We start from the raw sequence: 14,743 nt of genomic DNA, 5'->3' as shown, positions 1-14,743 counted from the left end.
TGATGCTAATTGTAAGACAATATTACTGTATGTGGCCAATTGGGGGAAATAAAATTGTAAAAAAAATAAAAAAATAAAATAAAGCATGAAAAAATATTGGGCACTAAAAATGCTGTTTTATATGTAAACTAAAGCAAACACAAAAAAGTGCACGTTTATTATCGCCACATCCATAACGACCCAAGCCATAAAAAAATAAACACGGCAAAAATGTTCAAAAGGTGTATACAAAAAAAAATGGTATCACTAAACATGTCACATTGAACAAAGAATGCGGCCCCCCAAATTCAAATTTTTTCCATGTGCGGCCCATATATATATATATATATATATATATATATACGGAAAGGACACCATTGTAGGCATTTACTACAGGCCACCTGGGCAAGCTGAAGATATGGATGAACTCTTTATGTATCAAATGACCAAGTTCTCCAAAAAATATGACGTAGTGGTCATGGGAGATTTCAACTATCCAGACATTTGTTGGGAATCTCTCTCAAGTAAAACTAACAGGTCAAGCAAATTCTTATCCTCTCTTGCTGACAACTTTATCTTCCAAAAGGTAGGGGAGAAAACAAGGGGATCTGCTACTTTGGATCTAATCCTTATAAACGGGGAGGAAATGGTTGAGGAGGTAAAGGTGGCTGGGACCCTAGGAGGCAGCGATCATGCTATTATAGAATTTTGGATAACTAGAGGAGGAAGACATGTGAAGACTCAAACTTCAAGGTTAGATTTTAGAAAGGCAGATTTTAAGAGACTCAGAAAGAGAATAGGAGGGATCCAATGGCTGGATGTCCTTAAGGACAAAAATGTCCAGGAAGGATGGGAAATTTTTAAAAATGAGATTCTCAAAGCACAATCGTTAACAATCCCGAAAAGTACTAAGAATGGGAAGCATTTAAGGAAACCAGGATGGATAAACACAGAACTTAAACACATGCTAAAAAGAAAGAAAGAAATGTTTATTAAATGGAAAGAGGGAGGCATATCTAAAGAAGATTATAATGCAGTCTGCAGATCCTGCAGGGCACGTATCAGGTTAGCTAAAGCTGACAATGAATTAAGGCTTGCAAGAGATGTCAAAAGCAATAAAAAAGGATTTTGGGGGTATGTCAAAAGTAAAAGAAAAGTCAAAGATGCTATAGAATTTTTACAGGATGAAAATGGAGAAATGGTAAGAGGATGTTGAGAAGGCCGAACTTTTTAATTCCTATTTTGCATCTGTTTTCTCTCAGAAAGAAAATGTAACATCAACTGATCTTCACTGTCCTTTTAAAGGAATAGAGGAATCCAAGTTATCTGTAAACAGAAAGATTGTGAGGGAATATTTAGCTAACATAAATGAGTTCAAGTCTCCAGGTCCAGATGAATTACACCCCAGAGTACTGAAGGAGATCGTAGAAGAAATTTTAGAACCACTCTCCATAATCTTTGAAAATTCTTGGAGAACAGGAGAAGTCCCAGAAGACTGGAGAAGAGCAAATGTTGTTCCTATCTTCAAAAAGGGGAAGAAGGTGGACCCAGGGAACTATAGGCCGGTGAGTCTGACTTCTATACCAGGAAAGATATTTGAACAAATTATTAAACAACATGTATGTAAGTACATGGATAAGAATGAAGTGATTAACCAGAGTCAGCATGGGTTTGTAACTAACAAGTCATGTCAGACTAACTTAATTTCCTTCTATGACAGAATCACTGACTGGGTGGATCAGGGAAATGCTGTAGATATAGTATATCTTGACTTCAGCAAAGCATTTGACAAAGTATCTCACACCATCCTTATTGAAAAAATGACCAAGTATGCAATGGACCAGGCAACTGTTAGGTGGATTCATAACTGGCTTAGTGATCGGACTCAAAGGGTGGTTGTAAATGGCTTCACATCCAGCTGGATGAATGTCTCAAGTGGGGTACCACAGGGCTCCGTCCTGGGACCTGTATTGTTCAACATCTTTATCAATGATTTAGATGAAGGAATTGAGGGTAAACTGATTAAATTTGCTGATGACACAAAGCTAGGAGGGATAGCTAATACTAGAGAAGAGAGAGAGAGGATTCAAAAAGACCTAAATAAACTGGAGCAGTGGGCAGCAACCAACAGAATGGTTTTTAACAGGGAAAAATGCAAAGTACTACATCTGGGCAATAAAAATGAAAAAAGCATATACAGAATGGGAGGAATAGAGCTAAGCAACAGTACATGTGAAAAAGACTTAGGTATACTAATAGATCATAGACTGAACATGAGTCAACAGTGTGATGCAGCAGCAAAAAAAAAGGCAAATACAATTCTGGGATGTATTAACAGAAGCATACAGTCTAGATCACGTGAAGTCATTATCGGTCTTTACTCCTCTTTGGTCAGACCTCATCTGGAATACTGTGTACAGTTTTGGGCACCACATTTTAAAAAAGACATAGACAAACTGGAGCAAGTTCAGAGAAGAGCGACCAGAATGGTGACTGGTCTGCAAACCATGTCCTATGAGGAACGGTTGCAGGATTTGGGAATGTTTAGCTTGCAAAAAAGAAGACTGAGAGGAGACTTAATAGCTGTCTACAAATATGTCAAGGGCTGTCACATTGTAGAAGGATCATCTTTATTCTCATTTGCACAAGGAAAGACTAGAAGCAATGGGATGAAACTAAATGGGAGGAGACACAGATTAGATATTAGAAAAAACTTTTTGACAGTTAGGGTGATTAATGAGTGGAACAGGCTGCCACGAGAGGTGGTGAGTTCCCCTTCAATGGACGTCTTCAAACAGAGGCTGGACAGACATCTGTCTGAGATGATCTAGTGAATCCTGCTTTGAGCAGGGGGTTGGACCAGATGACCCAGGAGGTCCCTTCCAACTCTACCATTCTATGATTCTATGATATACCCAGCCGAGTTTAAGACCCCTGCTCTAGATGATGTTTTAAGTATGTCAGTCTTCCACTTGATATCTAGAAGATGAAGGTATCGAGATCTCGAACCATTTGCCTCTTAAAAGAATACAAAGACACCACTCTTCTTCACCCTGAATCCGAGGACCCATGGTCAAGGGTAGATGCTCTGATCCATCCCTAAAAATTCAACCTGGTCTATGCATCTTATTCCTCTTCTTACAAGAATTTTACTGATGTGTCAGAAGAGCTCAAGACAATTCTGACTGCACCTCTGTGGCCACAAGGGACTGGTTCATACTGCGGAACAAGATGAAGGCAGAAGAACTATTTATTTTTTCGATCATCTCAGATCTTCTTCAACGGGGACCCATTTTCTATCCAAATTCAGAAAACTTATGTCTGGCAGTTTGGCTTCTGGAAGCCTAATTCTTAAAACCAAAAAGGTCTCTCTGGGTCCATCATCCTTACTGTACAGTAAAGTAGAAAGAAAATCACAAATATAATTTAACACATTTTTGAGAACTTTTGTATCCCGGTGATTCTACACCTTACCCTTTACATCCACACATCTCCAAAATCCTGGATTTTCTCCAAAAAGGGTTGGAGAAAGCATCTCACAAGTCTCTGCCTGAAGTTTATACTTTGACGAGGACCTTTTTATTCAGCGATGATTCACAAGATAATGACAGCTGCTAGCCATCTATTTCCTAGGGCCTCCGATCTGCTTCCTTTTTGGAAGGTAAACATTGCTCTTAAAGGCCTAAACATTTCTGTAAGTTATAAACTTGACCAGTGTCCTAGCTGCATTCTTAGTAGCCAACACAACAGCAAAAAGAGTAAGAAATCCTCTACTAAATAACCCTAAACAATTTTTTTTCAATCACTGGATTGATCTTCACCTAAATCCATCCTTTCACCCAAGAGTGGTTTCAGAGTTCTGCATTCTTATTGCCAAAAATCCTACAGCAAAGAAGAAGAATTTCTTTCTTTCCATCTGTTACCTGGGCTGAAAGGACAAAGGCCTCCATTGAGTATATCTGGAGCCTTCCAGGCATCGAGTTCAAGATTTGCGAACCCTCACAGCACGTGCTGTCAGGATTGTCCAGTGCCGGCCGGGCTATGGGTGCCCGAGGACCATATAGGGGTTGTCTGATTTAAAGGTTACACACAACATAAGACTTCTCTCTTGAGAACTACAGAGACCAACCATGTGTGGACCAGTCTATCCACATTGGGCATTCCCCAAACCACTACAAGTACCTCCTAGTGGTAGTCACAGAAGTGTCCTCCTGTATAGTATTCACAGCAGCCTTTACCCCAACAGGCAGATCACAACTCAGACCCCTCCATCAAGCAAACCCCTTTCCACCAGCATTCACTACTCTACTCCCTTAAATTTTCACCAAGACTTGCAGCAATGCCTCCCCGACCGTCCCCACTAGCTGCAACAATGATACGGCTCTCCTTGCCCCCTACTTGTCACAGCAAGCTCCCACTCATGGGGAGGTTACATGGTTGTCACCCTTCTGCTGGTAGTAGTCACAGCCTTCTCTCTAATGCTGCAGTAACAGCAGTGCCATGAGGGTTTTTTTTTCCACTCTGTTTCCCCCCTATAGTCACATCAGGTACTCTCTCGCTTCTGACGGATGTGAACTTTTGACAATCTTTTTGCTACAAGGGTGTTGGAACCCAACATGGACAATATCTATGACTTAACTCTGTATTGAATTTATGAGTGCTGGATATTTCCAGGACTCTATCAAGAGAAACTAGATACAGGGTTGTGAACCTGCTAGGAGAGAAGGCTGGTTTTCTTTGTGTGATGTCCTTTGTTTAAGTGATAAAGTAAAAGGTTGCATCTACATACTGAATGAGATGATACAGGTACACACACCTTCCGTGGTGATCTTGAATGCAGATCCTGTTTGTCACCTAGTGTAATCTACATATATACACTGCCCCTGTGGATTTGGATTGTATACCATTGCTCCTGAGATAGACATCCTGTCTCTGGCCTATGGATATGTATATTGGTACACAATGCTTTTGATGGACATCTTGGAGCCAGCCCAAATGGAGTTGAACCTATCCTCAGGACACTTGATACAAAGACCTTTTGGCTATATACCAGATGCCATCAGCAGGAAGATGAAGACCACTGCAATCATGTATGACCTCTGATACTCTTACCCATTCTAAACCTAAGAGCGCCACCTTCAGAAGAGTGCCTGCATCAGCAGCCATGTGTATGTTTCTGGAGAACTTCAAAGACTGTGACCTGATTGGATGGTACCATTATTTGGAGGTGTTACAGGGATGGGCAATGTATGGGTCATGTCTGACTGTGTAACTGATATATAAAGGTAGCACATCAAACTAGTTAGGCAGTATTCTTCTTCTTCTTCTTCTTCTCACTTCCCATCTTCTACCACCCTCTCCTTTTACCTTTCCCTTACATTGTTCCCTTGTCCCTTAGTTAGGTTTCCCTTATGTATGTTATTGTAAATATCCTATTTGTAATAAATCCCCTTTTAAAGATCCAGTAGCTCTTGTTAATTAATATTAACAGGCACCCCAAAACTCCGCAGATTCTACAAAGGGTATCTAGAAAATAAGCCAACCGTAGGGAACGAGAACCCCACCACTACTAGGAACTCCCGCAATCAGCCGTAATCTGACAGAAAGTGTTCAACTACTCTGCAGCGCCACCTCAGCAAAAATGAAGCATTGCATTGTTACTGATTAAGTCAATGAGCTGACCATGTAACCTTAATAAACGTACTGTTTACCCAGTTAACATAACCTTAACACCCATATATGATGCATGCACTAAATAAATGAGCTTTTCCTGGGTTTACACCTAAGAGATTGGTAGCTGCCTTCACATGGGGATGACAGCGGCACGGGCAGAGGAGCAGCTCACCAGCTGTGGGCCAAGATCAATATTAAACACTAACACAGAAACTTAGATTTTTTTTTATATTTTGGGTTAACAGTAAGGGAATGTGAAAACCTATTCAAAAGGAGGAACTGTGGTGATGCCTCGGGGACATCGGAGATTAGCTCCAGTCTTTGCGTCCATTCCATGTGAAGTAGCGGCAGATCCACATGTCTTTCATCTCCTCACACAAAACAAGGAAACTTTGCGTGTGCAAACTACATACCATGCAAATAGTTCCCTGCTGGAGTAAGCGTGACACCGCCATAATGTGACAGTGAGGTCACAGGTGCGGACACCCACAGGTGCACCGAGCTGAAGTACAACAAGTCAGTGACTCTCTGGTAATCTATATGGATAATTCCTTCTCCACCGCTGAGAAATTCTAAATGTGTGTAGAGAAAGCTCAGCCATGATGAATCACAACCCCTGATCCTTGTGTTCCCATGATAAGTCAGCAGCTGGCACAGGAGCTGACACCGGCTTCAACACTCTTCCCAGCAACGACACGTGCACCCCCAGTGCTACTGAGCGGACATGTGTTCTGGGAGGTTGCGAGAAGGGTGATGGGATAGTCACCAGCCAGCTTTACATTGCACAGACTGGATACCATTGTAACACTCACAAATATGAGGCCTATGCAGGTTTTCAGCCATGAACAGCAAGCAAAGAGCCTGAAAATGACAAGAAATTGGAGCAAAAACTCATATTGGAGTTTATTTCTTCCTTCAGCAACTAATTTAACCCCTTTACCCTCGAGGGTGGTTTGCACGTTAATGACCAGGCCAATTTTTACAATTCTAACCACTGTCACTACGAGGTAGTTACTCTGGAACGCTTCAACGGATCCCCCTGATTCTGAGACTGTTTTTTCGTGACATATTGTACTTTATGACTGTGGTAAAATTTATTCGATATCACTTGCGTTTATGTGTGAAAAAAAAAATCGTAAATTTGGCAAAAATTTAGCAATTTTCAAAATTTTAATTTTTATGACCTTAAATCAGAGAGATACCGTACAGACAAAAAGTTTGGACACACCTTCTCATTTAAAGATTTTTCTGTATTTTCATGACTATGAAAATTGTACATTCACACTGAAGGCATCAAAACTATGAATTAACACATGTGGAATTATATACTTAACAAAAAAGTGTGAAACAACTGAAAATATGTCTTATATTCTAGGTTCTCCAAAGTAGCCCCCTTTTGCTTTGATGACTGCTTTGCACACTCTTGGCATTCTCTTGATGGGCTTCAAGAGGTAGTCACCGGAAATGGTTTTCACTTCACAGGTGTGCCCTGTCAGATTTAATAAGTGGGATTTCTTGCCTTATAAATGGGGTTGAGACCATCAGTTGTGTTGTGCAGAAATCAGGTGGATACACAGCTGATAGTCCTACTAAATAGACTGCTAGAATTTGTATTATGGCAAGAAAAAAGCTGCTAAGTAAAGAAAAATGAGTGGCCATCATTACTTTAAGAAATGAAGGTCAGTCAGTGCAAAAAATTAGGAAAACTTTGAAAGTGTCCCCAAGTGCAGTTGCAAAACCCATCAAGCGCTACAAAGAAACTGGCTCACATGAGGATCGCCCCAGGAAAGGAAGACCAAGAGTCACCTCTGCTTCTGAGGATAAATTTATCCGAGTCACCAGCCTCAGAAATCGCAGGTTAACAGCAGCTCAGATTAGAGACCAGGTCAATGCCACACAGAGTTCTAGCAGCAGACACATCTCTTCAACAACTGTTAAGAGGAGACTTTGTGCAGCAGGCCTTCATGGTAAAATAGTTGCTAGAAAACCACTGCTAAAGACAGGCAACAAGCAGAAGAGACTTGTTTGGGCTAAAGAACACAAGGAATGGACAATAGACCAGTGGAAATCTGTGCTTTGGTCTGATGAGCCCAAATTTGAGAGATCTTTGGTTCCAACCACCGTGTCTTTGTGTGATGCAGAAAAGGTGAACGGATGGACTCTACATGCCTGGTTCCCACCGTGAAGCATGGAGGAGGAGGTGTGATGGTGCTTTACTGGTGACACTGTTGGGGATTTATTCAAAATTGAAGGCATACTGAACCAGCATGGCTACCACAGCATCTTGCAGCGGCATGCTATTCCATCCGGTTTGCGTTTAGTTGGATCATTATTTATTTTTCAACAGGACAATGACCCCAAACACACCTCCAGGCTGTGTAAAGGCTATTTGACCAAGAAGTAGAGTTATGGGGTGCTACGCCAGATGACCTGGCCTCCACAGTCACCAGACCTGAACCCAATCGAGATGGTTTGGGTTGAGCTGGACCGCAGAGTGAAGACAAAAGGGCCAACAAGTCTCTGGGAACTCCTTCAAGATTGTTGGAAGGCCATTTCTGGTGACTACCACTTGAAGCTCATCAAGAGAACGCCAAGAGTGTGCAAAGCAGTCATCAAAGCAAAAGGTGGCTACTTTGAAGAACCTAGAATATAAGACATATTTTCAGTTGTTTCACACTTTTTTGTTAAGTATATAATTCCACATGTGTTAATTCATAGTTTTGATGCCTTCAGTGTGAATGTACAATTTTCATAGTCATGAAAATACAGAAAAATCTTTAAATGAAAAGGTGTGTCCAAACTTTTGGTCTGTACTGTATGTCACACAAAATAGTTAATAAATAACATTTCCCACATGTCTACTTTACATCAGCACAATTTTGAAACAAAATTTACAAAAACATTTTTTAAGAGACCACATCACATTTGACGTGACTTTGAGGGGCCTTTATGACAGAAATACCCAAAAGTGACACCATTCTAAAAACTGCACCCCTCAAGGTGCTGAAAACCACATTCAAGAAGTTTATTAACCCTTCAGGTGCTTCACAGGAATTTTTGGAATGTGGAAGAAAAAAAATGAACATTTAACTTTTTTTTTCACAAAAATGTTACTTTAGACCCAAATTTTCTTATTTTCGCAGGGTAACAGGAAAAAATGGACCCCAAAATTTGTTGTGCAATTTCCCCTGAGCACGCAGATACCCTATATATGAGGAAAAAACACTGTTTGGGAGCACGGCAGGGCTCGGAAGGGAAAGAGCGCCATTTGACTTTTTGAATGTAAAATTTGCTTGAATAATTAGCGGACACCATGTTGCGTTTGGGGAGCCCCTGATGTGCCTAAACAGTAGAAACCCCCCACAAGTGACCCCATTTAGGAAACTTATTTAGATGTGTGGTGAGCATCTTGAACCCCCAGGTGCTTCACAGAAGTTTATAACATTGAACCGTAAAAATAACATTTTCACATTTTTTCAACAAAAATGTTTTTTCAGCCCCCAATTTCGCATTTTCACAAGGGTAACAAGTTGCGTTTGGGGAGTCCCTGATGTGCCTAAATAGTGGAAACCACCCCACCCTCCCCCCAGTGACTCCATTTTGGAAGCTACACCACTCGAGGATTTTATCAAGGGGTATAGTGAACATTTTGAACCCAGAGGTACGACACAGAATTTGATAACATTAGGTCATCATATTAAATAAGTTGTCATTAGTCTTGAGTGCAAGTGCTCGCTATTTTAGTTTGCGTCAGGTACTAAGGTATGCACCAAGTATCGCGGGTGCTCTAGTGACATGCTCGAGTCCCTGCCCCGCATGTTTTTTTTATTAGACACCCAAAAAAAAAACATGCGGGGATCGCTCGTGCATGGCAGGCAATCCCCGCAAGGTGTTTTTGGCTGCATAACAGCTGCAAAACATTTGGGGAGGAGACTCAAGCATGTCACTCGAGCACCCGCGATACTCAGTGCATACCCAAGCACCCGATGCAAACTCAAGTAGCGAGCACTTGCGCTCACTAGTCGCCATATTGTCATTTTTTTTTTCTTTACTTCTGAAAAAATCTCAACCCCAACCTTAGCCTAACCCTAAAGTTTATTTTTTACGCCGTTCCTCGTGTGGTATAAGTGATTAGACGACGTTATTCTTCAGGTCGGTGCAATTATAGCGATGCCAGATTCATATCGGGTTTTTATGATTGACAGCTGTCACACACTAAAAGACGCATTTTTTTTGCAAAGACTAGTTTTTGCATCGCCATATTTTGAGAGCTATAATTTTTCCATATTTCGGCCGACAGAGTCATGTGACGGCTTGTTTTTTGCGGGACAAGTTGACGTTTTTATCGGTATCATTTTCAGGCAAATGACATTTTTTGATCGCTTTCTATTCCGATTTATGGGAGGCAGAATAAACAAAAGCAAACAATTCAGGATTTTTTTTTTTTTTTTTAATTTAATTTTTTTTTATGCCGTTGTGCGTGTGGTAAAATTGATAAGGTAGCTTTATTCTTCGGGTCAGTACGTTTACAGCTGTACCGCATTTTTTTTTTTTTAATATTTTGGCGCTTTTACACAATAAAAACTATTCTATAGAAAAAGGAATTGTTTTTGCATCGCTTTTTTCTGAGAGCTATAACTTTTTTATTTTTCCGTTGTTGGAGCGGTATTGCGGCTTGTTTCTTGCAGGACAAGATGACGTTTTCAGCGGTACCATCTTTATTTACATTCGTCTCTTTGATCGTGTATTATTCCATTTTGTATTTGGCCCCTACACCAGAACTGCAACCCCTGTGTGGGGGGCTCGTTATTCTGTATGGAGGGCTGTGGGGGGGGCGACGACATTACTCTGTATGGAGGGCTGTGTGTGTGTGGGGCCCATTATCCTGTATGGAGGGCTGTGTGTGTGTGGGGCCCATTATCCTGTATGGAGGGCTGTGTGTGTGTGGGGCCCATTATCCTGTATGGAGGGCTGTGTGTGTGTGGGGCCCATTATCCTGTATGGAGGGCTGTGTGTGTGTGGGGCCCATTATCCTGTATGGAGTGCTGTGTGGGGGGGGGCATTATTCTGTATAGAGAGCTGTGGGGGGGGGGGCATTATTCCGTATGGAGGGCTGTGGGGGGGGGGGGCATTATTCTGTATGGAGGGCTGTGGGGGGGGGCCATTATTCTGTATGGAGGGCTGTGGGGGGGGGCATTATTCTGTATGGAGGGCTGTGTGGGGGGGCCCATTATTCTGTATGGAGGGCTGTGTGGGGGGGCCCATTATTCTGTATGGAGGGCTGTGTGGGGGGGCCCATTATTCTGTATGGAGGGCAGTGTGGGGGGGCCCATTCTGTACGGAGGGCTGTGGGGGAGGGGGGCATTATTCTGTATGGAGGGCAGTGAGGGGGGGGCATTATTCTGTATGGAGGGCTGTGTGTGGGGGGGCATTATTCTGTATGGAGTTCTGTGGGGGGGGGCATTATTCCGTATGGAGGGCTGTGTGGGGGGCCCATTATTCTGTATGGAGGGCTGTGTGGGGGGGGGCATTATTCCGTATGGAGGGCTGTGTGGGGGGCCCATTATTCCGTATGGAGGGCTGTGTGGGGGGGGGGCCCATTATTCCGTATGGAGGGCTGTGTGGGGGGGGGGGGGCCCATTATTCCGTATGGAGGGCTGTGTGGGGGGGCCCATTATTCCGTATGGAGGGCTGTGTGGGGGGGCCCATTATTCCGTATGGAGCCCATTATTCTGTATGGAGGGCTGTGTGGGGGGGGGCATTATTCTGTATGGACCCCATTATTCTGTATGGAGGGCTGTGGGGGGGGGCATTATTCTGTATGGAGGGCTGTGTGGGAGGGCATTATTCTGTATGGAGGGCTGTGTGGGGGGGAGGGCATTATTCTGTATGGAGGGGGGCATTATTCTGTATGAAGGGCTGTGTGGGGGGGCCTATTATTCTGTATGGAGCCCATTATTCTGTATGGAGGTCCGTGTGGGGGGGGCCCCATTATTCTGTATGGAGGGCCGTGGGGGGCATTATTCTGTATGGAGGGCCGTGTGGGGGGGGGCCCATTATTCTGTATGGAGGGCCATGTGTGGGGGGGGCCCATCATTCTGTATGGAGGGCCATGTGTGGGGGGGGGCCCATCATTCTGTATGGAGGGGCTGTGTGTGGGGGGGCCCCATTATTCTGTATGGAGGGGCTGTGTGTGGGGGGGCCCATTATTCTGCATGGAGGGCTGTGTGGGGGGGGGGGCATTATTCTGCATGGAGGGCTGTGGGGGGGGGGGGCATTATTCTGCATGGAGGGCTGTGTGGGGGGGGGGAGGCATTATTCTGCATGGAGGGCTGTGTGGGGGGGCCATTATTCTGTATGGAGGGCCGTGTGGGGGGGTCCATTATTCTGTATGGAGGGCCGTGTGGGGGGGTCCATTATTCTGTATGGGGGGCTGTGTGGGGGGGGGTGCATTATTCTGTATGGAGGAATATGTGAGGCCCATTATTCTGTATGGAGGACTGGAGTATACTGGTTTGCCCCCGACTTATTACAAGTTTTTCGTTTTGGCCTTCTGTGAGTTTAAGTTTTACATCCCTGGTCTAAGCCAATGGGAGACGTCACCAGGGACTGACCTGAGACTAATCATCCAGAACACACAGGCGCAGAAACATCAAACCTGGAGTAGCGCACGCTCACACTATGCTAGTCTTGATTGAGTAGAAGAGGTGCCAAATTCATTAAATGGAATCTGTCAGTAGATTTTTGTCATGTAATCCGAGGACAGCTTGCTGTAGGGGTTAAAACACTGAATTCAACGATGTGTCACTTATCAGGCTGTGTACTGTTTACTTACAATGAAGGTTTTATCTATAGGAAATGATCATTGTGGTAACTAGGTGCCATGTGAGCCCTGGTTCGACCACACCCCCTCCTCTGATAAGCAGCTCACTGTCTAAAGACAATGTACATACAGAGCCTGGTGAGGGAGGGGGAAGCTTTCTCAGCTCTGCTGCATCCAAGATCTCTGATTGGGTCACAACTGCTGAACCCAGTAATCTAAGAGACACATCACTGGAATCAGGGTCTCTCCCCCTACATTACACTGCTCTCAGATGGGGCAGCAAATACCTGCTGACAGATCCCCTTTACTTGGCGCACACCACTTGGTACATTCAGCCCCTCTTCTAAGTGGCGTGCGTCACACACCCGGTGTAATAAACACCAGCACTTTATGATACGGACCTCGCCCGGCTCCAGCTCTGCCAATGTCAACGGAACTGATCCAAAGTGATGTGAAAAGGCCAAACATCACAAACCCACAGCTCCACGCTGCACGGCCTGTCCACATACAAGGCTTTTACCACTGGTCCAGGAAGAAAGACCTGGACTCATATGAATGGAGGCAGCGAGCACATCCTAAATACCAGGGTGGCATCACCCTCCAATAACTGCACACAGTCAGGAGAGGAGGGCAGTGATCCCCAGATCCTGCTGCACCACAACTCCCAGCAAGTCAGCTCCTGCTGGGAGCGGTAGTGCTGGAGGGGCACAGCCTGCAGAGATGGCTCAGGCAGGTGTGTGGAGGATGCCATGCAGTGTGGCAGTGCCAGGCTCCCCCATCAGTGCCCTGCAGGCCCATGGCGAGGTACATGCCACCATTGCCCCTGCAACCCCGTACACATTACCTGCCATCACCGGCTCCCGATGGCGACTCCCTGCAGCGGCCTGTAACCCCGGGCTTTGTCTGCCAGCCCCTGTGAGGAGGAGCTGCAGCAGCTGCGGCACTGCCAGGGGAGAGAGGCGGACCTCACACACAGCAGAGCGCCATTGACAGTTCAGAGTTAACCACGCCTCCTTACGTCATTACGTAACGCTCTGGCATGAAGCTGGGATGCGTGAAGCACTGCCAGCACCTGCAGGTCACTTCCTGCTCAGAGGCCGCCTGCAGTCATGTGCTGGAGCTGCTCACACCCCGGGAATGTCAGCCAGCACCGCCTGCCCAGCACCGCCTAGTAATGGGCGGTTATTGTAATTATTGCTGGTCTGGGGTTATACAGTCATCACGTCAGGGGATGATTTTATTGTAAAGGGATTTTCCATGATATTTTTCCACTTAAAGAACCCACAAATAAGAAAGGACGTCACCAGTGTACTGCCCCGGACACAGGCAGAATAGGGCCGCTGTGCAAGCGCACTAGATGGGCTTTATGCATTCCACTAGCTCATCACAATGCCACATGTTTTGGAGGGGGCAGTGGCCCCCTTATCGCTTGGGACCCTGAGCAGCCACACAGGTTGCACCAATCACATGTCCGCCCCTGGCCCTAGAGCCCTGACTGGTGTAAAAAACATTTGCCACTTCCTTGGGAATGTCCGCTACATTTCCCGAAAAAATATAATGTAATTACATTAATTATATCAAAAGTTTTTCATACTTACCACTCATAGGATCCACTGCAGGCGAAGCTCCACTTCTGGACTGACATCCTGGCGCTCAATGAGATCATCGCGTACACGCCATTTCCAGCGCACCACAGAAGAGGCGGAAGGACTCCCTTGGAGCTGCACTTCCAAGGTTGAAGCTCCCTGCGCTTAGATGTAAACCACCAGCACGCGATGCCCCGGAGCCCGGTGAGCAGAAGCACAAGAGGGGGGCCCGGGCCCCGCTCTTTTCTACTGTTGACTGGGCCCCATACTGCAGTAAGGGAAATAATGCCCTGATGGCGTCCCTGCTCTCACATACCCCACAGATTAGTGGGAGACTGAAAGAGAACTGTCCATACAGACTTGCCAGCTCATTATGTTCCCTGCATCCCTCACCTCAAGACCCTGAGCTATACGGCTGTCACCCTGGTTATGGGGTCCTGCAGTTACAAAATGTAATTCTAATACTAGAGGTGAGCACAGGGTTCTGCGGCAGATCCGGATGGCACCACGGACATGGAGTAGTCTGGTGATGTCACCCTCCTTCACTAGTGAAGGCCTATGGTGAGCGATTACTTGGGAGTGAAGCTGCACCACAATAATCTAATTCATGACGAGCAGTGGCTTTACCTTACACCCCAAATCTTCCTCCAGTTCAACAAGCAGGAGGAGGCAGCGCTGGCCA

At 44.9% G+C, this 14,743-nt stretch overlaps 1 protein-coding gene across 1 annotated transcript in view; it reads right to left on the bottom strand.

Annotated features, from left to right (window-relative positions):
* Positions 1 to 13,506, bottom strand: part of SLC23A2 (solute carrier family 23 member 2) — a 122,825-nt gene extending 109,319 nt beyond the window's left edge. The window contains exon 1 of the mRNA XM_073653653.1: positions 13,320 to 13,506. The gene's annotated coding sequence lies outside the window, so the exon portion shown is untranslated. The remainder of the gene's footprint in view (positions 1 to 13,319) is intronic.
* Positions 13,507 to 14,743: the final 1,237 nt, after the last annotated feature.

Source organism: Phyllobates terribilis, unplaced genomic scaffold, assembly GCF_046119375.1.
Source record: "Phyllobates terribilis strain yellow unplaced genomic scaffold, ASM4611937v1 Scaffold_11__3_contigs__length_659146591, whole genome shotgun sequence".
In the NCBI taxonomy this organism is placed as follows: domain Eukaryota; kingdom Metazoa; phylum Chordata; class Amphibia; order Anura; family Dendrobatidae; genus Phyllobates; species Phyllobates terribilis.
The sequence above is the reverse complement of the archived record's forward strand: the minus strand, read 5'-3'. Positions and strand labels throughout refer to the sequence as shown.